Consider the following 24,719-nt stretch of genomic DNA (forward strand, 5'->3'; position numbering starts at 1 on the left):
GTTCTGCAAGGTCTACAATGTGTGGGGTGCCAGCTATGCGCGAAGCACTGTATCAAGTGCTCTGCATGTGGTGAGAATGCCTTGAATCCTCTCCAAACCTCTGCAAAGTAAATGTCATCAGCCCTATGTTCCAGAAGGTAAAGCTATGGCTCCAAGTAGTTGAGCAATTTTCAGAAAGTCCCCCAGCTAGTAAATGGGATTTCCGGGGTGGCCTAAGACTGACTAATTCTAACACTACAGTGCTTTTCTGGAACAAAAATGCATCACTCCACAGCTACATAGAAAAATTAAATGGCATTGACAAGAAAAAATTAAAGGACAGATTTCTTCTGCACAGTCATCTTTGGTGAAAATCTTTGATAAGTGATGATGTTTTCATTGGAGGCTGAACATTATAATGCAATACACACAGCGGATATAGTCTTCTTACCTGAAATACCGTATTGTAGTTTCCTAGAGAATATACTTTGAGTTTATAATCTCCAAAGAGAAATGGTCTTTGTAAATTTTTGGCTGGGGTTTTCCTTGTGTCATGAGGATCAACTCCATTGCCGGGGCACCAAAGAGTAAAAATAGATTTCCCATTAGTAGCAACAAGTAGGAGTTGTTTGTCAGCCAGAAGGAAATTCATTCTTTTCCTGCTTTAGCTCTTTTTCTGCCAGAAATTAAGCAGTGTTCATCAGAGGGTGAGTCAGAGCCAATTTCATGTACTGGGAGAAAAGGTTGTTGTTGTTCAGTCACTCAGTTGTATTTGACTCTTTGTGACCCCATGGACTGTAGCACAACAGGTTTCCCTATCCTTCACTATCTTCTAGAGTTTGCTCAAACTCATGTCCATTGAGTCAGTGATGTCATCCAATCATCTCATCCTCTGTCATCCCCTTCTCCTCCTCCCTCCAACCTTTCCCAGGATCAGAGTCATTTCCAAGGAGTCAATACTTCAGATCAAGCGGCCAAAGTATTGGAGCTTCAGCCTCAGCATCAGTCCCTCCAATGAATATTCAGGGTTGATTTCCTTCAGGATTGACTGGCTTAATCTCCTTGCAGTCCAAGGGACTCTCCAGCATCACAGTTCAAAAGCATCAGTTCTTCAGTGCTCAGCCTTCTTTATGACCCAACTCTCACATCCATACATGACTACTGGAAAAACCATAGCTTTGACCATACAAACCTTTGTCAGCAAAGTAATGTCTCTGCTTTTTAATGTACTATCTAGGTTTGTCATAGCTTTTCTTCTAAGGAGTAAGCATCTTTTGATATCACAGCTTCTGTCACCATCCACAGTGATAGATAGAATAGGTGGTTATCTACCAAAGATGACTTCAGAGTTGTGAGGATAGGAGAGCTGATCCCAGGCAAGACTTGAGAACAACAGCCCAGCAGGGACTCCATCCACTAAAAACAAAAGAGAAAACATTTAGCTTTGATGACTATATTTAGAATTAAAATTGTTCAGAAAATCTAGAAGTAAAATTTCTTGACTGCAAACATTCAAGTTTTTAGGTCATTGTCACAGCAAAATTTTATTTTATTTTAAAAAGAGAAAAAGGACCACCTCACCGGATTATTTCTCAAGACTCAGTGTCTGTACAGTACTAAATCTGCTCCAACAAAACTAAATATCCCTCCACCCCCCGCTACTAAACCGCTCTTCAGATGGATTCCCAAAACTCCACTATTAGCCACTGCTTCTCATTTGCCAAAATGTTCTCTTCTTCCTGGGTTCAGTTCAGTTTAGTTGCTCAGTTGTGTCCGACTCTTCTTCCTGGGTAGCCATTCTGTTTTGATCCAGATAGCCTGGAAGCTGATATATTAATTTCATTTCAGTTCTGTTCAGTTGCTCAGTCGTTTTCAACTCTTTGCGACCCCATGAACTGCAGCACACCAGGCTTCCCTGTCCATCACCAACTCCCGGAGCTTGCTCAAACTTATGTCCATTGAGTCAGTGATGCCATTCAACCATTTCATCCTGTCATCCCCTTCTCTTCCCGCCTTCAATCTTGCCCAGCATTAGGGTCTTTTCTAATGACTCAATTCTTCAGATCAGGTGGCCACAGTATAGGAGCTTCAGCTTCAGTATCAGTCCTTCCAATGAATATTCAGGACTGATTGCCTTTAGGATGGACTGGTTGGACCTCCTTACAGTCCAAGGGACTCTCAAGAGTCTTCTCCAAAACTGCAGTTCAAAAGCATCCATTCTTTGGCACTCAGCTTTCTTCATAATCCAACTCTCACATCCATAGATGGCTACTAGAAAAACCACAGGTTTGACTAAACAGACGTTTGTTGGCAAAGTAATGTCACTGCTTTTTAATATCCTGTCTAGGTTGGTCATAGCTTGTCTTCCAAGGAGCAAGGGGCTTTTAATTTCATGGTTGCAGCCACCATCTGCAGTGATTTTGGAGCCCTCAAAATAAAGTCTGTCACTGTTTCCATTGTTTCTCCATCTATTTGCCATGAAGTGATGGGACTGGATGCCGTGATCTCAGTTTTCTAAATGAGAAAACTTAAAATGAGTTTTAAGTCAACTTTTTCACTCTCCTTTACAACTTTCATCGAGAAGCTCTTTAGTTCTACCATAAGGGTGGTGTCATCTGCATATCTAAGGTCATTGATATTTCTCCCAGCAATCTTGATTCCAGCTTATGCTTCGTCCAGCCTGGCATTTCACATGATGTACTCTGCATGTAAGTTAATTAAGCATCGAGAAGGAAATGGCAACCCACTCCTGAATGTTGCCTAGAGAATCCTGTGGACAGAGGAGCCTGGTGGGCTGCTGTCCATAGAGTTGCACAGAGTCGGACATGACTGAAGCAACTTAGCATGCATGCATGCATTGGAGAAGGAAATGGCAATCTGCTCCAATATTCTTGCCTGGAGAATTCCAGGGACGGATGAGCCTGGTGGGCTGCCATCTATGGGGTCGCACAGAGTCAGACACAACTAAAGTGACTTAGCAGCAGCAACAGCAAGCAGGGCAACAAAATACAGCTTTGACGTTTTCCTTCCCTGATTTGGAAACAGGCTGTTGTTCCATGTCTGGTTCTAACTGTTGCTTCTTGAGCTGCATACAGATTTCTCAGAGGGCGGGTCAGGTGGTCTGGTATTCCCGTCTCTTTAAGAGTTTTCCACAGTTTGTTGTGATCCACACAGTCAAAGGCTTTGGCATAGTCAATAAAGCAGAAGTAGATGTTTTCTGGAACTTTATTGCTTTTTCAATGATCCAGCGGATATTGGCGATTTGATCTCTGGTTCCTCTGCCTTTTCTAAATCCAGCTTGAACACCTGGAAGTTCTTGGTTTATGTACTATTAAAGCCTGGCTTGGAAAATTTTGAGCATTACTTTGCTAGCATGTGAGATGAGTACAATTGTTCAGTAGTTTGAACTTTCTTTGGCATTGCCTTTCTTTGGGATTGGAATGAAAACTGACCTTTTCCAGTCCTGTGGCCACTGTTGAGTTTTCCAAATTTGCTGGTATATTGAGTACAGCACTTTCAAAGCATCATCTTTTAAGGTCTGAAATAGCTCAACTGGAATTCCTTGGCCTCACTAGCTTTGTTCATAGGCCCACTTGACTTCAAATTCTAGGATGTCTGACTCTAGGAGAGTGATCACACCATCGTGGTTATATAGGTCATGAAGATCTTTTGTGTATAGTTCTGTGTATTCCAGGGAAAAAAGCCCAGTTTATCAGAAGTGTTTTTGTTGCTCCAGAAGGGCCTTGGGTTCCAAAAAATCATTTTGTGAAGGGAGAATACCCAACCTCAACCCATCTGTAGAGCTGATGGGAGAAAGTGGTGGGGACAAATTTCACTGATCTAATATTTTGCCATAGGCTAGCCCCCTAAATTCTATTAAAATGTCCTAGCACACCATGAAAATCATGAAATTTTCTGATTCTAAGAAGCCATCTATCAATTTTGAATCTTTAATGACTATAGTAGAAGTCACAGATGCCATGCCCAGGAATAACAAATGCACAGAGTCATACCCAGGAAAAACACGATGTTTGCTTTTAGAGTGTAGACAAATTTCTGGACCTCAGGTTAAGATCAGATAAACCTCATATTTTATAAACAATGAAGGAAAGAGCCAGAGAGGAGTGCTTTGCTCAAAGTCACTCAGTGGCAAAGCAAAGATGAGAGCTGAAGTGCTGCGCAGTCACTGAAAGAAATACCCCCATCAGATTCTCCTCTGTCAAACATTTCAGCAAACACAAAGAGCAGGGTTACTCTATTCAGGAAGAAATCTGTTTAGCTCAGCCAACCTTATTTTCTTTTTCAACAGATGAAGTAAAGCAGATTCAGAAATCTAATACATTTTTACGGATGGGGCATGAGACCCTGCTAACTGGAGTAGTTGGTATGTGGTAGTGATGAAAGCGGTATGTAAAATTAAAGGAACAATTTGAATCTAAACCAGAAACTTGCTGCTGATGTAAAAACCAATTTAGCCATTTTAGATGCATCATTAACTTTTCCTCCTAGAATTTTATGATGGGGTGGGGAAGGAAAGGGGGCTGTGGTGTGCGTGCGTGTGTGTGTGTGTGTGCCTAAGTGGTGTGATATAGTGCGTGTGTGTGTGAGATGTGCTGTGATGTGCTGTGGAGGGGGTGTGTGTGTTGGCTGCCATCTTCTGTGAAAAGCAAATGTTAAGTTGTACTCAACTGAGCTTCAAGAGGTTAAAGAGAGGCAGCTGAGGAGCACTTGCACCCCAACCTAACAGGAGCCCCCCAGAATCATCAAGAAGAACGTTAGACTTGGGAGGTGGGAGTCGGGGAAGGGCACATGTTGTGTCCAGCAATGGGAGTGTGAATCAAGAACTCTCCCCATGGTTACATAAGTAAACAATTAATAATAAGAATATGTGGAAGTAAAAAAACATATTTTAAATAGATTTATTGTCCATATGTTAGCACCCGAAGAACAAATTAAGTAAGTCAGCAGATCAAACCAGTCAATCCTAAAGGAAATCAACCCTGAATTTTCATTGGAAGAACTGATGCTGAAACTGAAACTCCAATACTTTGGCCACCTGATGCAAAGAACTGACTCGTTGGAAAAGACCCTAATGCTGGGCAAGATTGAGGGCAAGGAGAGAAGAGGGCAACAGAGGATGAGATGGTTTGGATGGCATCTTTGACTCAACGGACATGAGTCTGAGCAAACTCTTGGAGATAGTGAAGGACAGGGAAGCCTGGCGTGCTGCAGTCCATGGGGTCACAAAGAGTCAGACAGGACTGAGCCACTGAACAGCAGCAAAGTTTAAAAGAGAATGAAGAAACCAAAAAGAGAGAGAATTTTCCACAAGGCATTTTCTGACAATCCTGTGCCAAAAATGTGTCTCAGGATTTCAGTGAACATTTCTTTTTTCCAGGTTCCATGTCTTTCAGTTGTTGAAACTCTGGAGTTAAGATGGGACTGAGTGGGAAGGGCAGCGCTACACTTACCATCAAACGACCTCAGACAGGCTTCCTTCAAGATCTTAGTTTATTTTACTCTTCAAAATGGGGTTATATGCAATATCTACAAACATTTGGGATGAAGGCATAGGAGCTGATCCACGGACTGTGACAGACACGTAGCAAAATGCTTGAAAACGTGAGCCATGTGTGTTCCTCCTCAGGTTTTCACTCCATCTGATCCAGAAGGAGTTCTTAATTCATGGGTAGGGGACTGGGGCCCTTAGATCTCTGACTTTACCTAAGAACAAGGAATTGTACCATTGATGTGTAAAGGATTTAACCCTTTCAGATTCTCTGATGCCTTCTGGTCTCTGAAAGCTGGCTACAGGGGCCTTTCCACCTGGTTGCTCTGATTCCCACATTCCAGCTTTCTGGTCCTTATAGCTGTCCCATTGCAACGCTGTCGCTGTCCCAAACTCCCCACCTCACTGACTCTCTGGGTCGCCCTCAGCCACCCTCCAGGACAGGACTTCCCAGCCTGTGCACCCACTTCATATCCTGCAGACAGGGGTATGAGAGCACCTCAAAAGCTGCTAAAGGGCATGAAAGCCCTTTTAGGATCTGTTTTACTCAATCTGGTAGAGATACAATTTATAAAGTCACGTTAAATAGCAATGAAACAGAAATTCAATTTTCTTACCCACAAAACAAGCGGTCCAGACATAGATCACTTGCAGAACAAATATGAGAGCACCAAGGGAACAAGAACTGGGCAGCGGACGCAGGAGACATGGGTTGATCCCCGGGTCCGAAAGATCCACTGGAGTAGGAAATGGTAACCCACCCCAGTATTCTTACCTAGAAAAATTCCTTGGACAGAGGAGCCTGATGTGCTACAGTCCATCCGTGGAGTTGCGAAGAGTCAGGCTGAGCATACCCTCTCTACTCTGCCACATCACAGCACATAATGCATACGAGGTCAGTTACTCAGTCATGTCTGACTCTTTGCGACCCCATGCATGGACTGTAGCCCACCAGGCTCCTCTGTCCATGGAATTTTTCCAGGTAAGAATACTGGAATGGGCTGCTATTTCCTCTCCATAGCACATAATAGTTCCTCAACAATAGCATGGATGTGATGAAGGAATAAGCAGTGGGATTTTATAATTTTAAAATACCAAAGAATTGCTTTCCAGCCTAATAACTTATAACAATTTTTTTAATCCAATAATCTTCATCTCATAGGTTATCAGGTATTATCTTCCTGACCAGAATCCATGTTCTTGGCACTGTTTTCATTCTCAGCGCTGCAGTTGATGACAAGTTGGGAAAAGAGACTGGGAAAGGATGCCTGTTTACTGCCTCTCCCATTGGTCGAAGTCCTGCTATTCTAGAGACCATAGTCTATTTTGAACCTCCTTTAGAATCTCTTGGGGAAACCCTCTATTTCAAAGCGATAACTTTTAATTGATGATTTGTGCTTTTCTTTTTTCTTGGCTGTTAATCTAGAAAAACTGAGGCACCAAGGACAAAGTATCATTCTAAATTTACTCTAACTCAGCTCCACGTGCCTAATTGTAAAAGTATTTTAGTATTTGTAGGCAAAACTTAAAGAAGTCTGTTTAGCACTTCAATAATCAACCGCACAGGTTGATCCCTCAGTTGAGAAGATCCACCGGAGTAGGAAATGGCCACCCACTCCAGTATTCTTACCTGGAAAAATTCCATGGACAGAGGAGCTTGGTGGGCTACAGTCTGTCCAACAGCACTGTAATTGTGTCAGCAGATCCAAAAAGCTCTTTGAACAGGTCCAGGAGAATTTCAGAAGCTCAGGGAAAGGGACTCTGTCTCATCCCAATTCTCTCTTAAAAAGCAGTGATTATAAGGCTAGACAACCTTTTTTCATAAAGGACCAGATGGTAAGTGTGCTACCTGGGGGGCTGTTTGGTCTTTGTCACAGTTACTCAACTCTGCCATTGTGGTGCCATAGGCAATATGTAAATGAATAAGCAGACCTATGTTCAATAAAGCTTTATTTACAGAAACAGGCTCCTGGGCTGTATTTGGCTCCCGGACCATAGCTGGCTAACTGATGACTGAATGACCACTGAGTGTTGTGATGTATGGTAAAACCAGCACATGGGGATTCACTATGATTCTCACCCAACTCCCTCTGTGTTTCATGGAATATTTTTTCTTTCTCATTATGAAAATCAGACATGATCAAAAAAACCAGAAAATTTAAAATTCATCCATAATGCCATTAAACATGCCACCACTTGTAATATTTAGAGATTTTTGTTTGGGATTTTGTTTTATAGAATCAGGGTAATGCTGTATTTATGGCAAATTTACCTAGTTCTTGTATTTTTATGCTAAGTTTTACATTTCTACTTTATAGATTGTGCTTGTTCAAGAGCCACAAGGAACTCCAGCAATGTCATCCTTTCTCTCACATTTACAGTTAGAGGCTATGGGACTTGAGATTTGGAGAAACTTAAACAGAGAAAGGAACAGAAAGGATACTGCCTAGTGACTGCCAATAGCACATTCCACCAAGGTCAGGGTGTAGAGCAGCCCCAGAGAGAAGGAGTGTGTGTGTGTGTGTGTGCACGCGCGCACATTGGGGAAAAAAACTTGTCACTAACATAGCTTCCTGAGGCCCCTGTTAAAAATCTTTATGTTGTCAGGAAATTCTGTAGGTAGTATACAGTCCAAGTTTTGAGAAGCACTATGGGTTCATGGAGTTCAGGACACACCACCCACAAATACAGCCCTTTGGCCACTGAATATTTTAAGCTAAATGAGTCTGAGAAAGCAGCAGCAGCAGGAAGGTCATTCTGACCTTCTACTGCCCTTCTCCCCTGAAACAGGTCATAAAACCCTCATGTGAGAGGTACCCTCCCTATACTCAGAGCAGAGGAGCATCCTTATCCCCAAAGGCAAAGAGACACCAAGAAGAATGCAAACAGACAGGACTTGCTAACTTTCCCCCAGTTTGGTACACTAGCCTCCATGAGGGTCTGCACTCATCAAATGCAGCACAAAAACACTCAGCTGTTTCTTCAGGTCCTTAGGAAGGCTCCCATGTCATGTAAAAATTCGTACATCTCAATTTATAGGTTTTTCTCTTGTCAGTTTGTCTTTAATTTTCAGTCCAAGCCAGGGACCTCCAGAGAGTCAAGGAAAACCTTTTCCTGCCCTACAGGGCATATGGTAGAGGAGATTCCTGTACTGAAGCAGCTTTGACCATTCTATCACTTCAAGTCAGGACCCTCTCCAGCTCAGATGACCCCACTTTTTCCTATCGCCAATCTTCGTCATTGATCTAACCATCAGTCTCCCTACCAGAGAATGTAAGGAGCTCTGATTTAAAGGGTTTAAGGAGGCAATATGTAAAACCTGATGCCACACACACACACACACACACACACACACACAGAGGCATCTGGATTTTTTTGTGGCTTTCACATCTCACCTACTTTCCTGGTATGTTCCTGAAGTAAAATCATCTCTGTTCTGTTGCTGGGGACTATGTTGGTGGCTCAAGTGGTAAAGAATCCACCTTCCAATGCAGGAGAGGCAGGAGATGGGGGTTCGGTCTCTGGGTAGGGAAGATCCCCAGGAGAAGGAAATAGTAAACCACTCCGGAATTCTTGCCTGGGAAAAACCCCATGGACAGAGGAGCCTGGTGGGTTACAGTCCCTGGGGTCTCAAACAGTCCTTGCTGAAAAAGGGCGAACTTTTGTTTGCTTTGTTTTGGCCATGCCACACAGCTTTCAGGATCTTAGTTCCCCACCAGGGATCAAATCCTGTGCTCCCTGCAGTGGGAATGTAGAGTCTTAACCACTGGATCCCCAGGGAAGTCCCAGGGGTGAACTTCTTAAGCAAACCAGTATGGAATCAGAAAAAGATTTTTCACACTAGACACAAAGATAAGGAATTGAAATAAATGTAATAAGGGTCTATTCCTTTGTAGGGTGAAAGTTATAAGTTGGAGAGAGTTTTCCTTTCTGGCTCCTGTGAAATTATATTTGCTCAGTACATTAGTAATACAAGGCAGGTGGAATGACAGTGTTTTCAATGTACAAAATTCAATTTTTTTTAAGTACTTGGAAACCAGAAACTTGCAATGGTAAAGATGGGAATACAAACGTTGCCATCGTTCAGTCCATGGTTGAGAGGCTGGCCATCCCATAATATCCCTGGACCACATCACGCGCTTTCTCTTTTCTGCTTGCCTGTCTGGGAAATAAGAATCAAGATAGTATCCACCTCTGGTTGATAAAAGGATAAAATGAGATAACTGTTGTACATCCTGGCAACTATGAGTACAGAATAAATGCTGCTATTGTTTATAATAGAATCAGTGAGGTAATTACAGATTCTCCTTGCCTGTTCATTCTCACAGGCATCTTATTGACAACATCTTCCTTGCTATAGTCTGTTTCGGCATATGTGTAAAGGTAATAAGACAATTTTTGCTATAAATTGGACCATTAATTCACTCCAACTAGACTTCCCTCAAATTAATACTAATTAGTGACGTTTACTTGTAATTTCAGTAGAAGTTAGAGTGATGTTTGCTTTGCAATACCACTGGGAGGGGGAACAAATTATGTTTTTTAAAAGAATAAATGGAGGAAGCCAATATAAAGTGAAGAGGAAATAATGACTTCAAGCATTTATTCAGTCACATTGTGCGCAACTTCTGAACAATAAAAATATCATTGACACTGCACGCCAGGCAGAAGGAAGAGTCTCTGACCTGGTGTACCAAGTAAGGATAGGAAAAACAGAAATATCAGTCTTTTTACTCTCAGTGGAGCATCATGCTCATTAAACAAAAATTAATTTAGAAAATTATATCTCAAATCTGTTTCCAAAGTGTTCAGTAATTTGGGTCTGCCCTAACAACATGAGACACGTCCATCATCTGTTTATTTAAGCAAGAAAGCTTAATTTGGGAGGACCTGGGGAGCTGGCTATTTATGTATTGGCCACATAGTTTATTATTTTCAAAAATCATTGATGTTCCATCCCTTCTTATAGTGAAACAATCCAAAGACTCCACTCGTACAGAAATCAGGATTTTCCAAACGTGCCAACTACAAGGGTCATCTATTTAAATACACGTTCCCAGGCAGCTTCAGGGGATCAGCATTTTGAAAAAGTGACTCCAGTCATCAGATAAGCTTGAGCAATACTTCCCAGCTGGAAATACTTCCCATACCCATTCTCAGCCCTGACTTGTACTGGAATCTCCTAGAGAATATAAAAAGCAACTGAAGGTGCAAGGAACTGAGAGAGTAGCAGCGAAACATATACATTACCATACGTAACATGACAGCTAATGGGAAGTTGCTGTGTAACACAGGGAGCTCAACCAAGAGGGGTGGGATGGTGGGGGTGGGAGGGAGTTTCAAGAGGGAGGGGACACATGGCTGATTTACGTTGTTGCTGGCAGACATCAGCACAACATTGAAAAGCAATTATCCTCCAATTCAAAATAAATTTTAAAAAATGAAAGCAATGATACCCAGGCCCACTCCAGACAAAGTGCATCAGCCAGCCCAGATCTGCATCAGAAAAAGAGCTTTGCTGAAGATCGACAAAGAAGGCAAGAGACCCTGGTTCAATTCCTGGGTGGGGAAGATCTCCTGGAGAAGGGATAGGCAACCCACTCCGGTATTCTTGGGCTTCCCTGGTAGCTCAGACAGTAAAGAATCTGCCTGCAATTCGGGAGACCTGGGTTTGATCCCTGGGTTGGGAAGATCCCCTGGAGGAGGGCAACGGCAACCCACTCCAGTGCTCATGCCTGGAGAATCCCCATGGACAGAGGAGTCTGGTGGGCTATAGTCCATGGGGTCTCAAAGAGTTGGATGCAACTCAGCACAGCAACAGAACACATATCTTTCTACCCCAGGAAGGATGGATTTTTGCTCCTCTCTCTCTTCCCATTACTTCACCACCACCAAAAGCAACTCATAGTCTGTCTTTTCAGAGGTCTTCTTCTTTATCCTCTTGGCCATTGGAAGCCAGGTGAAGAGAGAAAGGGTGAAGTAAATCTATCCATTCAAAAATCATTCATTAAAGCATTTAAACAGTGTACACTGCTCTTACCCAATCAAGTGGCCCGGAAAACTTTAATTGGCAGTTTTTTTCATGTCCCATAATCAAAAACATGAAGGATCACTAGCATTCACATCTGTGAATTCATTTAGACAGTTTTCTTTAATTAATGATGAAGACACTACAGTTCTAAGTACCAGACAGAATCAGGGGGGAAAGAAAAACTGAAAAATAAGCATAACACTCTAAAGAAAACTTGGAAAAAGTGAATCTAAATAAAAATATAGACCTGGCTGGTACCCATTACATATATACATCATACATATGGTATACACATATATACAGTAAATGTTTTGGTAGCAATACAGACCATGCATTGGTCCTTTTGAACACAGATGAAGTAGCACCAGAGGGAGCGCCACCATCTTAAGATGATAAACCTAACTGCACACACATCAAATGAAAAAATATAGATGTCTTTAATTTGGCCCACCCTGTAGCCAAGAGGTGTAAGGAAAGAACTTTGTAAGAAAAATGGTTCCGGGAACTATATTCTTAAGCCAATAGCAAAATTCTAACAAGAAGAAAAAAAAAAAAGCACTAAAGATGTTCATACAAATTTTTCTGTTTACTGAATTTGTCCTATCACATGGTATCTTGATTAACACTGAGGAAATTAACAAAAAAACAAAGGGAGAGAGAGGTGAATAGCCAAAGTCTGTAATACCAAGATCTCTTGGTGTACACATCACAGATGCCATCAACAAACTAGGAAGACACCTCTCCAGCCATGCCTTATGTTTTTCTAATCATATTAGCTAATTCTAAGCTCTGGATTACTGATAAATTCATTAAAAGTAGGGTCAAACCCCTCCAATATCATTCCACCTCCTCTCAGCAACTAATTTGATGCTTTGGTTACAAGTAGGGAAGAAATTCAATATGCCATCTGACCCATACCTTGTCTGTCCACCCTTAGGAGACTGATTTATAGAGCTGTGGAGGGACCCTCATGATCCTCTCTGGCTTGGCTTTAGAAATGACCAATGGCACCATTAACCCGTTGATGGTCTACTGATTACAAGGCTCTATTTGCCCTCCATGACTAAGCTTACAGAGTGAAAGTCTTTTCTCTTACTGTTGGCAAGGTCCGTCCTATTTCCTCATATCCCTAGAAGCATATGCTTCTTCCTTTCGAATTTCTTAGCAACCTATATAAATGCAGCATTACCTCCAACGAACATATACGAGGTCCTACGAACGCTAACTCTCCTGTCAAGTCATTGCAAAGGATCGAGTTTCTATCTGGCCTCCATCCATTCTCCTTCCCATGCCTTCCAGAGGGTCTCATCTTTCCCCAGTCAAGGTCTCAATCTGTGGAGTGTTTCTAGTTTCAGTGCCTCCCCGTGTGACAGATCAACCCATAGAGCTCTGCCAAAGCAGCTGGAATACTGTGCATTCATCTCATTTTTTGTGGCTTTGTCATCGGTGGATGATGACCTTCCACCCCCCTCCTCCATTTTGAAACCACCTGTAGTAAATAAAAATCAGTTTTCAACTACACGGCATACTGTATTCAGGATGCAGGACTGACTGAACAAAACAGGGCTTCAGCATTGCCAAATACTGTTTCTTACGGTTTAGTAAAACTATTTAACACTTTAAAGATCCCAGATTTAAAAGACAGCTAGGAGGCAAGCATCAGGGAAAGAAAAGTTAAAAATCTCTACTTTTGGCTGGATGGTTTTCAGAAAATTCAGTTTTTGCAGTCAACGTCAGTTCGTCAAGAGAGTCCCTGACCTTTGAAAGTTAGCAAGAAATAGCCACAAATGTAACATCAGTACTGAATTGTCATTATTGACTCAGGTGGTTGATCATTAATGGATTCTCTTCACTTTTAGCTGGTTCTAGGACCTTTTTTGTCCCCCCAGGACAAAGATATCATCAAAGTCATGGAACATATTTGTTCTTTCCACAAAGGAGAATTTTAAAACTCTGCCTAAAGTCTCTAAGAAAGAACACTGTGAAAGGTTGGTGTCATGAAGAAAAAGCCACTAACTTATAGGTTAACCAGAGGCCACTAGAAGTCTCATTAATGTAAGCCCTTGGCTGGCCTACAAATACTTTGAAACGGATAAAAGCCAAGTCTCCCAAATAAGAACTGAACACAAGCACTTAGCAGCTGAAGGTCAACCCCTTACGGAGACAGAGCATGTTTCCCTTAAATACCAGCAACTTCCAGTTCTAAATGGGTGAAGTTTGATACTACCAGCAAACCCAGCTCAGGGACCACTAAAACAGCTTAAATAGGAGTGTCTTACCTTTATACTACATGACTCAACAAAACAGATGAGAGGAACAGAAACCAAGAGATGTTTTTTCCCATCCGGTTCATTTCCTGTTCGCACCGGAAATATGTTAGTAATCCCACATGCAGAGGTACCTTGGTAATACATATTCAAAGTTTAGGTTCCTTGAGAAATAGCCACCTTTATAGGAAAGTGGGTGGGGCTGACTTTGTTCACTGATTATCTCTCCTTGACTACTAATGTCCTCAAGGGAAGAGAGCGGGACAGCTTGCTTCCTTCCTACACAAGCAAGAGTATGAGTCAGAATACTTGAAAAATAAGAGCTTGACTAAGAAAGTCTTTTTTATGAAAGGATACAAAAACAAAACAGTTTCATATCAGATTTTAAAAATTGGTGGTGTTCTCTCCTGATAGGAAATGATGTCATTCAGCAAGTTCCTTGAAAACAATGGGTTCTTATGACTACAGACCTATTTATCTTAGAAATTGATGAGCATGCAAATGCTTAGAATCTGCAATGGTGAACATTGTACAAGAGTCTGTGAGGTACATGTCATCTGGCTGAATTAACAGTAACACGGGCCTCAGCAGGGGAAGGGGTCCTCTGATCTCTACTCCCTTTTGAGTAGAGCTGGGGGTAGGGGTGGGTGTCCCTGACCCATTGACGCACAGCCACTGCGATGGCCCCCAACCCTGGCCCCTTCCTGGCAACCCCTCCCCCAACCAGGGAGCTCAACCCTTCAGTGAAAGAAAATCTTGCTCCTCTCAACAGCAGGGCTGGGGATTCCTGATAGAGCGTTCACACGGACTCCAGGGGAGCCTGATACTAGACTTAATTCACTGAACTTTTAGGAAGTTTCCTGATCAAAAGATTCAAAACTTTGTAGGCAATTTCTTTTAGTACATTCATTGCCATTTCTCTTTCACGAGGAAAAATTCCAAGACGTGTGTACTTTCCAAACAAGAAAAGGATTAACATTTTCACTGCTGGCTAGATGTTTCCCTAGCAGGTCATTATGCTTTGATGTGCTCTCTGCACCCTGGGTTTTATTAACTAATCACACACAGGCCAGTAGCCACCAGGGCGAATGGACCAAATTACATTCGGTTAAATAACATTACACTGGACGTTCTCAGAAAACATGAGATAGGAGTCTTAAGGAAAAGTGACAATGTAGCCCTGGTCATTGTAAAAAACATGTTCTGGAATTTTAATTTCTGGTTAGAAATGAAAGACAAGTACTCACTTGTCTTACATCTTTCTTGAGACAATGCAGGAAATGAAAGATCCTAACGTGTGCAACAGGAAAAAAAATTTGGTGGGAATGGAACAAGAAGTGGGGGAAGGGGGAGAAGAAAAGATCAACAGTCTCTAGTTTATTATGAATAGAAAGAAATTTCCAGAATTTACAAACACCCACATTATTCATTCCAAAGAGAGCTTTTGATTCAAAGGGATCACCCATGTCTCCTCTTTACAGTATATACAAAGGAAGACACTGATTGCCTTTTCTTGTAATTTTGCTTCCATTCAATTGCCAATTTTAAGCTGACACTTGAAAATACCCAGCAGAATATATCCTTCTTCAGTTTCATTAACATGGCCTATTGCCTTACAGAAAAAAAAAAAAAATACAAAATTAAGATCAATTCTTGTAAGGATCTCAGCTCAACATCAAGGCTATATTACAAGAGATAGTATCAGCAAATAGAACTATACAATTGAGAACCAAAATCTATGGCACTATGATTCTTATTATATTACTTTTCTGAATTACAATCTTAAAACAAGGATCGTACCCTATTCTACTCTTGTTAGCCTTGTTTTAAGCATTTGCTCCACTCTTTACAATAGAACACTGTATACTTCAGTTCCACATCCCCCCCAAAAAAGATGTGCTGTAAGAAAAGTTACATTTTAATTTAAAAAATTACACATATAAATCAAAAACCTATGTTAAATATTTAATACTCTCTCCACCCAACGCAACAGTTCCATAGGAAATAATTTACAATGATGCTCTGTCGTACACGGTTTCAGCAGCAGATGAAATGTGTCTTGTAAATGCAATGAGCGTAAACTCATTCTCTCGTGGCACGGTGGCCCATCAGCTCATGTGGCCAGCTAAGTCCTTAAGGTTGAAGATGAAGTTTATGCAGACTCATTGTTCTGGTGTCACAGTGCTTTTTTCTTGGCACGATATACAACGTGCAGTTCAGTCAACAAACTCCTGAGGATTGTGTAAAGTAAACAAACTGAAATGGGTGCATCGTACCATCTACTGAGGAGGAAGATGTGAGGTCCTGGTTGTGAATCATGAAATATTTAGAGTCTGGGTACCCATGAGTTAAAGGAGGATTTGCTGAGGTCATTTAGGTCTTCATTCTGAAAAGAAAAATGAAAGAATCCGTCATCATCAGCATCTCAAAACACACGTTCAATCACTTCTTTAGGGTTTTTCTTTCCAAAGGGACAGGGGGACAGCATGGGATAAACTGAAGTTACAGGCACAAGCAGTACTGAGTACTTCAGAAAAATAAACAAACTGTATTTAACTTCTTTTTTTTCTTTCAAAATGCAAGAGTCTAAAGCAATCACAAAGTCACAATAGTCAATATTAAGTCAGCAAACCAATCGATGTGGTTTGGAGGTTTCAGAGGTTTAGCAACACAAAAACACAGAACACTTTGATGTTCTTATGATCAAAATAAAAACGTCCACTGCAGCTTTTGTGTAAAACAACTACAAAATATGGTAAGCAGGTTACCGTCCGGCTATGCTTAATCTCCTTTTGATTAAAAGTCAAATGGAGATTTTAGAATTTGAAGTTGCAGGGTTTTCCCATTATAAAATCTGAAATTGGTTTTTAAGTTGACATTAGTTGATAGGAAAATTCTAGATGCAAAAGAATGTCTAAGCAAAAGAGACCTAGTTAATCATTAAATTTAAAAAGGGGGTTCTAATTTAGGTCTAACAGAGATAAGTTATTCTGGCAGAAACACAACATTTCTTCTACACAGTTTAAAAGTCAGATCACAATGAGTGTTACCCATTCCCCTCAGGAGGAGACCCCTTCTCAACCTTATAAAAGTCTCAGTCGCTCTTAACATTAGATAGTCCTTCTGAGGGCCTTATTTTTCCCGCATCCAAAAGGTATCTACAGAAACATCAATATTTATAGGATGTCCTGAGCAGGAGGAGGCACAGCAGAGCTAATCAATAAATACCTGTCAAATAAGTAAATGGTTGCATTAAGTACTATCGAGGCTACAATGGTGAATTCTGCTATAGGCTCTGCTTTCCAGAAATTCTATCAAGGAAGGTAAGCTTCATTCACAAATAGAGAGAATGTAAAGTTGAAACAGGGTGAATTCCACAAAAGGTGCAATAGGCAAAAAGCTGTTTATCAGTGGTCCCCAATCTCTTTGGCATCAGAGACCAGTTTCATGGAAAACAATTTTTTCCAGGGCTGCAGAGAAAGGATGGCTTTGAAGTGATTCTCATAAGGAGCATGCAACCTAGATCCCTTGCATGCACAGTTCACAGTAGGGTTCACACTCCTATGAGGATCTAGTGCTGCCACTGATCTGATGGCAGGCAGAGTTCAGGCGGTAATGCCAGCAATGGGGAGCAGCTGTAAATACAGATTAAGCTTCCCTGTCTTGCTCATCCATTAGTCACCGCCTGATGTGTGTTCCAGTTCCTAATGGTCTACAGACCAGTAACAGTCCATGGTCCAGGGGTTAGGGACTCCTGCCCTAGATGTACAGAGGAGGGAAGAACATTTCTAGCTGGGAGTGTAAAGGAAGCACCTCACTGACACACTTGGCTTGGTTTGGAAGCCATGGAAGAGTCTGGAGATGTGGCAATGGTGTTTCAGTGCTGGCATGTAGCAGGAACTCACTAAATATGAGTGGAAGGAATGAAAAGGACAAGGCACACTTCCCACGGAGGCCACAGGACACAATAAGCCCCAGGAGGGATGAGCACACAGCCCTGGTCAGGCCAAGTGAGGAAGGTAGTTTTGTCAGAACATGGGATATCTGCAAAGGGGAAAGAGGAGAGACGTCTACAAACGTAGGTTGTGTAGGTGGTGAGGCACTGTGAATAGCAGACCAAGACGTCTTTAAATAAGTGAAGGGACCACAAGGACGTGCTTTGTGATACGATCAGCACACAGCAGTAATGATCCATGTCCATGACAAGGACAGCAGCAGACCTGAAAGTCTACACAAGGTAAATGTTGACCAATGCAAAATATTTTTCCCCTCTGCCTCTCGCTCTCCTCTTTGCAGGAGAGTATGGCTGGGACCCAGCAGCATTGATCATCTACAGAACCGCTTTCAGGTAAGCTGAAATTTACCAGATGAGGATTCAAGTTTTACTAAGAGATTTCTGTTCATTTCACAGTATTAACTTCAGCCCTAAATGACAGATAAAGTCTGTGTTTCTACCTACAAATAAAGACTTGACATGGAGACATCAAGGTAAAAACAAACAAACAAAAAAGCACACCAGGCTTATCTCTTTTATTATCAAAGACAGGATTTACTTCATGTGGTTGCTACAAGTGAAACAATAACCTAGCCTTTCTAAAACCCCAGAGATCTTACTTACTTTCAAGTTTCTTCTGAACTTATACTGCAATCTATCAAAATGTTCCTACCAGGATATCTATGTACAGCTTAACACAGTTTCATACGTCCTAAAATTAGGTAAGAAGGCCATGTTTTATTAAAAGGCCTGAGACAAACATGCTGCCAATTTAAAAAGTCAAGGGTATGCTTTTGATTTTACATCTGGCTCTTATCCAGAAGAGCTGAATGAACAGCTTAGCACAGGAGCAAACTATAACCAGTTGTATCATCACACGTGCCAACCTGGATGGATGCACAAGGGTGGAAATTGGGGCCCGTTTGAGGAGAGGAAAAGAAAAATATATGGTCCCTGGAGGCTGAAATCTATTGCTGTGGACCACACACACATACCCTTGCACCCCTGAAACCATCCTAGTAATTTTCCACAAGCAGTATGTTCAAAGGGCAGGAAATCAAAGGATATATCGATTCCATCATATACTGCCCCCTCCAAAAAATTTCAGCATACTACTTTTCAAAGCCTTTATCGTAAATCCTGATCTACACAGGCCTCAGTCACTAATGCTATCTACCAGTGCTAGCTAGTCTAGGAATAAGGTAAGAAAGTGGTAGGTAAGGCTGACATGGAGGGGACAGGAACAGAAGCTATCAATAAGCAAGAGAGGAAAATGTAAAGGGACAGTCTGAAGTTTGCCCACTGTTTATTTTTGTGCAAGGGTGTGTGTGTGTGTCCTTACATAAAGTTTAGCTACTGAGTAAACAAGACAGATTTTTCACAAAGATCCTCAGTGAGGACTCTTGCACACGGCCACCTCAGATCTGCATACTTATTCCAAGCATGCAGCATTGTTCAAAGCATTTTTGGAATGCCTTCTTCAAGTCCCCTTTCTTTCTTGCAACTGCCTTCTCAGCTTTGGGCATACCCTTTTGAATGGTCTCTATAGCAGCCAGTTTGGCCCTTGGAGGGCACATCTGATCTTTGGAGACAGTCAAAAAGCTTTGAGACCCAAATATGGTGAATAAAAGAGCTGATTAAGCTGGGTAATGGTTCCCAGTGAGGTTTTATCTAAAGCCAAAGAACTCCAAAACTAAAGTTCCAAAAACATCACTGTAGAGTTTTGTTGGAAAGAACTGTCCTAACTTTACAGACAGACCTTAGCAGATGCCTCATGGGACTTCAGTTTATCTGTCTATATGCCTACCACTACGCACTTGCAATCCATAAGGGCTGAGCTTAAATAAAGCAACACACTTGAAGAAGGGTAACCATGCAAATTTATTTGCATGCATGGCATGATATAGTGACTAAACAACCAAAATAGACATCTATGAATGTATATTCATACATTTTCGCAACTTGGAAATACACCCATCCATTCTAAGCTCCCAAGTCATTAAATGCAATAAACATCTGTTGAGTGACACAAATACAATGGTAAAGACTGTAATACATACTGAAAAAGAAGACATGGGTAATGTGTGTTTAATGCAGTTTATATATACAATTTCAAGACTCCCAATCAACTACACAAGGCAAACATTGCTAGGATGTTTTACAAAAACTCATTTGTAGCACTCATAAACTGGAAACAAGAAAAGGGAAAACAAATCCTTGGAGAAGAACTGTGCAAATATCAAATGGTGATGTTCCTGTGATATATTCTCTCGAGTTACATCACTGGGGAATAACTTTTGAACCCAGAAATACGATGCACCTGTCACAAGATTTAGTGCAGGAAATTACATTTTGACAAAAATTTCATCACCACATCAGCATCTATGGTCCACATGTGTCTTCTCACAGGATAAAATACGCCTAATCCTGTTGGCAGTAATGAAAAATGTAATTTTTAAAGCATTATCAAATAAGTCAACACTTGACTATGCTACTTGAGACCTATGGATTATTGCATTATTGTATCCAGTAGGAATTTACATCTCCTGGACTCGACCCACTTAAACTCTGCTGGCTAGAGCTGAAAAACAAATAAAGCTTCTGCTTCCTTTCACACTGTCTCAGCCTACTGATTAGTCTCCACTGGGTGAGCAGCTGAAACAGCATACAGTTATGATATAAGCACAAAAGAAGGATCTGCTCCTTTTCAGCAATGCATTTTTAGCCAAACCCACTGTCTAAAAGTTTTTATCTTGTATTTAAACACCTTGAAACTCCCTGCCAACTTGTTAAGTGCAACATAGTTGAAATACCTGGTTAGAACATCACTTTCTACTTTACTAAGAAAACAGGAGTAAAAATATTGTAAGTTGCTGGGCTGTTGTCATGCACTAAAATGTAGCCAGAAAGAAACTCTTCCTCATCCAACTATGGCTGGAAAAAAAAAAAACAACAACTATAGTAATGACTTTTCTTCAATGGAGATCATTGTTTGAGATCTTACACTGTAGACTCAACCAGAAAAATTCATATAAATAAATTCCTCCACTTGAAGAAATGTGTCAAACAGCATATTTCTCTTTCGCCTAACATAAACAGCTGTGACTGAAAACAAAAAAACCTTCAGCATAATAAAGAAAATTTATAAGAGATAGTAAATGTAAGGAAGGTATAAACATAATTCATTATAATTATTATAATTCCTGTCACCTAAGGAAAACTACTATTTAGCTATGGTTCTGATTTTACTATTTGCTTAAAATTTTTGAACTTTTAATATTCTATATCTAATGTCAAAGATGTTTAAGTAGCAAAGAAGATAATGCTTTAATAGATTTAATATTTACATCTTCCCCATTCTGAAAAATCTGTAATAAGATAAAATGTTAACCAACTTTTTAAACCTTCTTGGTATTTTAACCCCTTTCCCATCCTCCCAATTCATTGTGTATGGGGAGAAGTATGATAATTTAAAAGCAGGGGAAAAAAAAAAACCCCTCTGGCTTCTTGGGTTTGTTTTCCAAATGCCTAAGTCCTTAAGGAAATGGCACAGGCAAAGTATTTAGAAAAATTGGTGGGGGCGTAGGGGAACTCCTTTCAGAGGAGAAGATTACCTTTGATTGGGATTAGAAAAAGAAAGAAGGTAGAAGGGATGTGAGAGCAGAGAGGTTGGTGGGGAGCTCTGTACCTTGCAGGATGCTGAATATGGCACCGGTGATATTTCTCTATATCCTGTCTTCCCAGGTTTGTTAATTTCTTTTTCACACAGTTATATTCAATTGTGTACTATTAACCATGACCACAGTTCATTTCTTCGGCAACCCCACTGATGCTCATGCAATTAATTCACAGTCATGTACAGATATGAGAGTTGGGCCAAAAAGAAGGCTGAGCACCAAAGAATTGATGCTTCTGAAGTGTGGCGCTGAAGAAGACTCTCAAGAGTCCCGTGGACAGCAAACAGATCAAACCAGTCAACTCTAAAGGAAACCAACCCTGAATATTCATTGGAAGGACTGAAGCTGAAGCTCCAATACTTTGGCCACCTGATGCAAAAGAGCCGACTCATTGGAAAAGACTGTGATGCTGGGAAAGATTGAGGCCAGAAGGACAAGGGGGCAACAGAGGATGAGATGGTTTAATGCCATCACTGACTCAATGGACATGAGTTAGCGCAAACTCCAGGAGATGGTAAAGGGCAGGGAATCCTGGTGTGCTTCCATGGGGTCACATGGGGTCACAAAGAGTGGGACACAACTGAACAACAACACATGGCCAATTTAAAGCTGACCAAGCCTTCTAGAATGCTTCTGTATAATAAAACACCTTAGAAAACACTGCAAAATTACTGTTTTTAAGTGTACCTGAAACCTGAAAAACAGACCCAGTAGTTCTTTTTTAAACCATCAGCATCAAATACATTTATAGTCCTGGTAGTGTACCAAGTAGTCTCAGATGGATAAGAAAGAGCAGGGATCTATCTGATGGACTGTGTGAAAGCCCTTATGCAAGGAATTTCCTGGCTCAGAGTTTGGCTTGTATGTGCGCTTGATGGTAGCATCTAAGGCGGAAGCAAAGTTACCAGCCCAGCTACCCAAGGAACAGAGAATTAAATCCAGAGAGCTTCAAGTTTCGGCCAGGGGGACTGTCTCTCTGCTTTTCACAAGGTACTACTGGAAGTGTGCAAGCAACCTGAGACTTTGGGAAAAGACAGATCTAAGTAGTGAAAAAACATTCTCTTTTAAAGCCTCTGACCGTAATCACCAAAAAGAAGAAAAAAAAAAAAATCAAGTAAGGATTGAACTCAAGAAGTCAAGTCGGAAGTAAGACCCAAGGTATTTGCTACTTTATGTTGAAAGGAGACAACCATTTTAGCTAAAGAAAGGCAACCAACATCTTTCAAAATAGGCCAGAAGTGAGCTGGAAAGACTTGGTTTCATGGTCTTAAATGGCAAAGGGTAACCGACCGGCCAAGCCAGTGCTTTAATGGAGCTGCTTAAATAGCAGTTTTGCCCAGTGCGAGTCACATGGGGGAGGGCTGGTGAAAATAACACGGTTGCTGGCCAGCCCTTCCATGGCGCAGAGTTGCCAAGGGAAGAAATTCAGGGAGAGCTGCCAACATGTGAGAGGCCATCTCACTCCAACTTCCCTTTTGTCCCAGGGAAAGACCTTCTGGCAGGGCTGGTGACTTCAGGAGACCACCAATGAAGACAGACACACGTATTATGCACAGGAAGGAAGAGAGGGAGGGACCAAGACACTGCCCATCACGCCTGTGGGCTCCCGCTGTGGTCCAGCCGGCTGATGCTGTCAGCAGCGTGGATTTCTCCTTCCCCAGCAACACAGGGGCAGAAGACGAAGGGGCTGAAAACTTTTCAAGAAGGCTAGGGAGCTATGGAGAAGACGATTTAAACAATGACAACATATGGTCTTCAACCATGAAAAGTACTCCATCAACAATCTACTAAGGAAATCTGAATAAATATTCAGAAATTTTTGAAGCCAAAGACTAATCACTTCAGTTACTAACCATATTTTCTTAAAGACGGAGCATGCTGATAAAGCCAAACGTAATTAAAACATAAAGCAAACAGGGTGTCAACACCCTAATAGTCTCCCCCACTAAATGTGAACCCAAATGCCTCAGATCTCCCTTCTGCCAAAATTCTAATCTATCCCCATGTAGTAATACATGAAAATCAAAGCAGAGGAAGTCAGAGAAACAATCCCTCTAACATTTCAAGTCAGATCACCTGTGCTGGGGGACAGGAAGTTTTCATTTTCACAGAGCTCAACTAAAATAAACCTGTTACTTGAAGACATGAAAATAATATGATCTCATCTTCCCTACCTGAGGAAGAAGGCCATAAAAGCTGCTTTCTTCCACTTTCATGGGAGCTCTTTCTGCAGTATATTCTCCCCAGTAGGAATTACAATTGCACCTCTGAGGTTTATACTGTAATTTCATACCAGTTTGGTTTGTTTGTCTGTTTGTGTCATGTCCAAAAGTATGGGACATAGCATTTATTTGGCTCTGATACAAGTCTGTAGACTTAAATGACAATCACTTCATTTACAATGTGGTGTAGAAAGAGTAAAAAAGTGTTCGCAAGACTGCTTCTATTAATTAGGCAAAAAGAAAGCAGGTGAACCTCATCCCCTTGCCTTTTTTTTTTTTCTGTTAAACACTAAATAGACGTCACAGTCTATGCCCACTCCCTAGAGTCTTCTCATAAACTGAAAGAAAGCAAGCGCCTGAGTGTACCTTCGAGTAATTGTCCGGCTGCTCAGTTGTTCCTTATCAGCCATCATCAGCTTTTCTGTAACAGCCCAGGAACAAGAGTATAGAACAAGCATTCTCACAGACGGCCCTAGGTCTGCAGAGGGCTGAGGCAAGGATCATTAACGTCACTGACATCACTTTTGGCAGCCAGAGAAAAGGGAAAACCTGTGTTTAATCTATTTCCTACTCACCACAAGTTTTAGTCGGAGTCCCCGATAATATGGGTTGCGGTTGACTTTATGGAAGAACTTGGTAATGCAAGAAAAATGTACTGAATTGAACAAGCATCTTTCAAAGGAACCACGAGGTACCGCAGCCATGTGGCCCTGATCTCCCTCCTGTAGGTGTTTTGGTCATTAAACTGGCCTAACAGAGAACAGGGCCATTGCCAGCTGGTCCTAGGAAGGTCAAATTCAGTAGAGGACTTTCCCTACTACACTCATCTGATTAACATCTCCTGAAACACATCATTGTAAATCACAAATAAAAAGGATTTAGCCTTTGTCTTCCTTCTTTTTGCTTTGAGTATATCAAGGGGAAGTGTTGGGGAGAATTCATCTGGGATTTTTGGCAGTTAGGTATGCGTGAGCATGCTCAGTTACTCAGTCATGTCGGACTCTCTGTGACCCCAGGGACTGGAGCCCGCCAGATCCCTC

At 41.4% G+C, this 24,719-nt stretch overlaps 1 protein-coding gene across 1 annotated transcript in view; it reads right to left on the reverse strand.

Moving 5' to 3' along the window:
* Positions 1-15,142: 15,142 nt before the first annotated feature.
* IRS1 (insulin receptor substrate 1) overlaps positions 15,143-24,719 on the reverse strand; it is a 61,824-nt gene continuing 52,247 nt past the window's right edge. Inside the window, exon 2 of the mRNA XM_069578387.1 lies at positions 15,143-16,172. The gene's annotated coding sequence lies outside the window, so the exon portion shown is untranslated. The remainder of the gene's footprint in view (positions 16,173-24,719) is intronic.

This window comes from Ovis canadensis, chromosome 2 (assembly GCF_042477335.2).
Source record: "Ovis canadensis isolate MfBH-ARS-UI-01 breed Bighorn chromosome 2, ARS-UI_OviCan_v2, whole genome shotgun sequence".
In the NCBI taxonomy this organism is placed as follows: domain Eukaryota; kingdom Metazoa; phylum Chordata; class Mammalia; order Artiodactyla; family Bovidae; genus Ovis; species Ovis canadensis.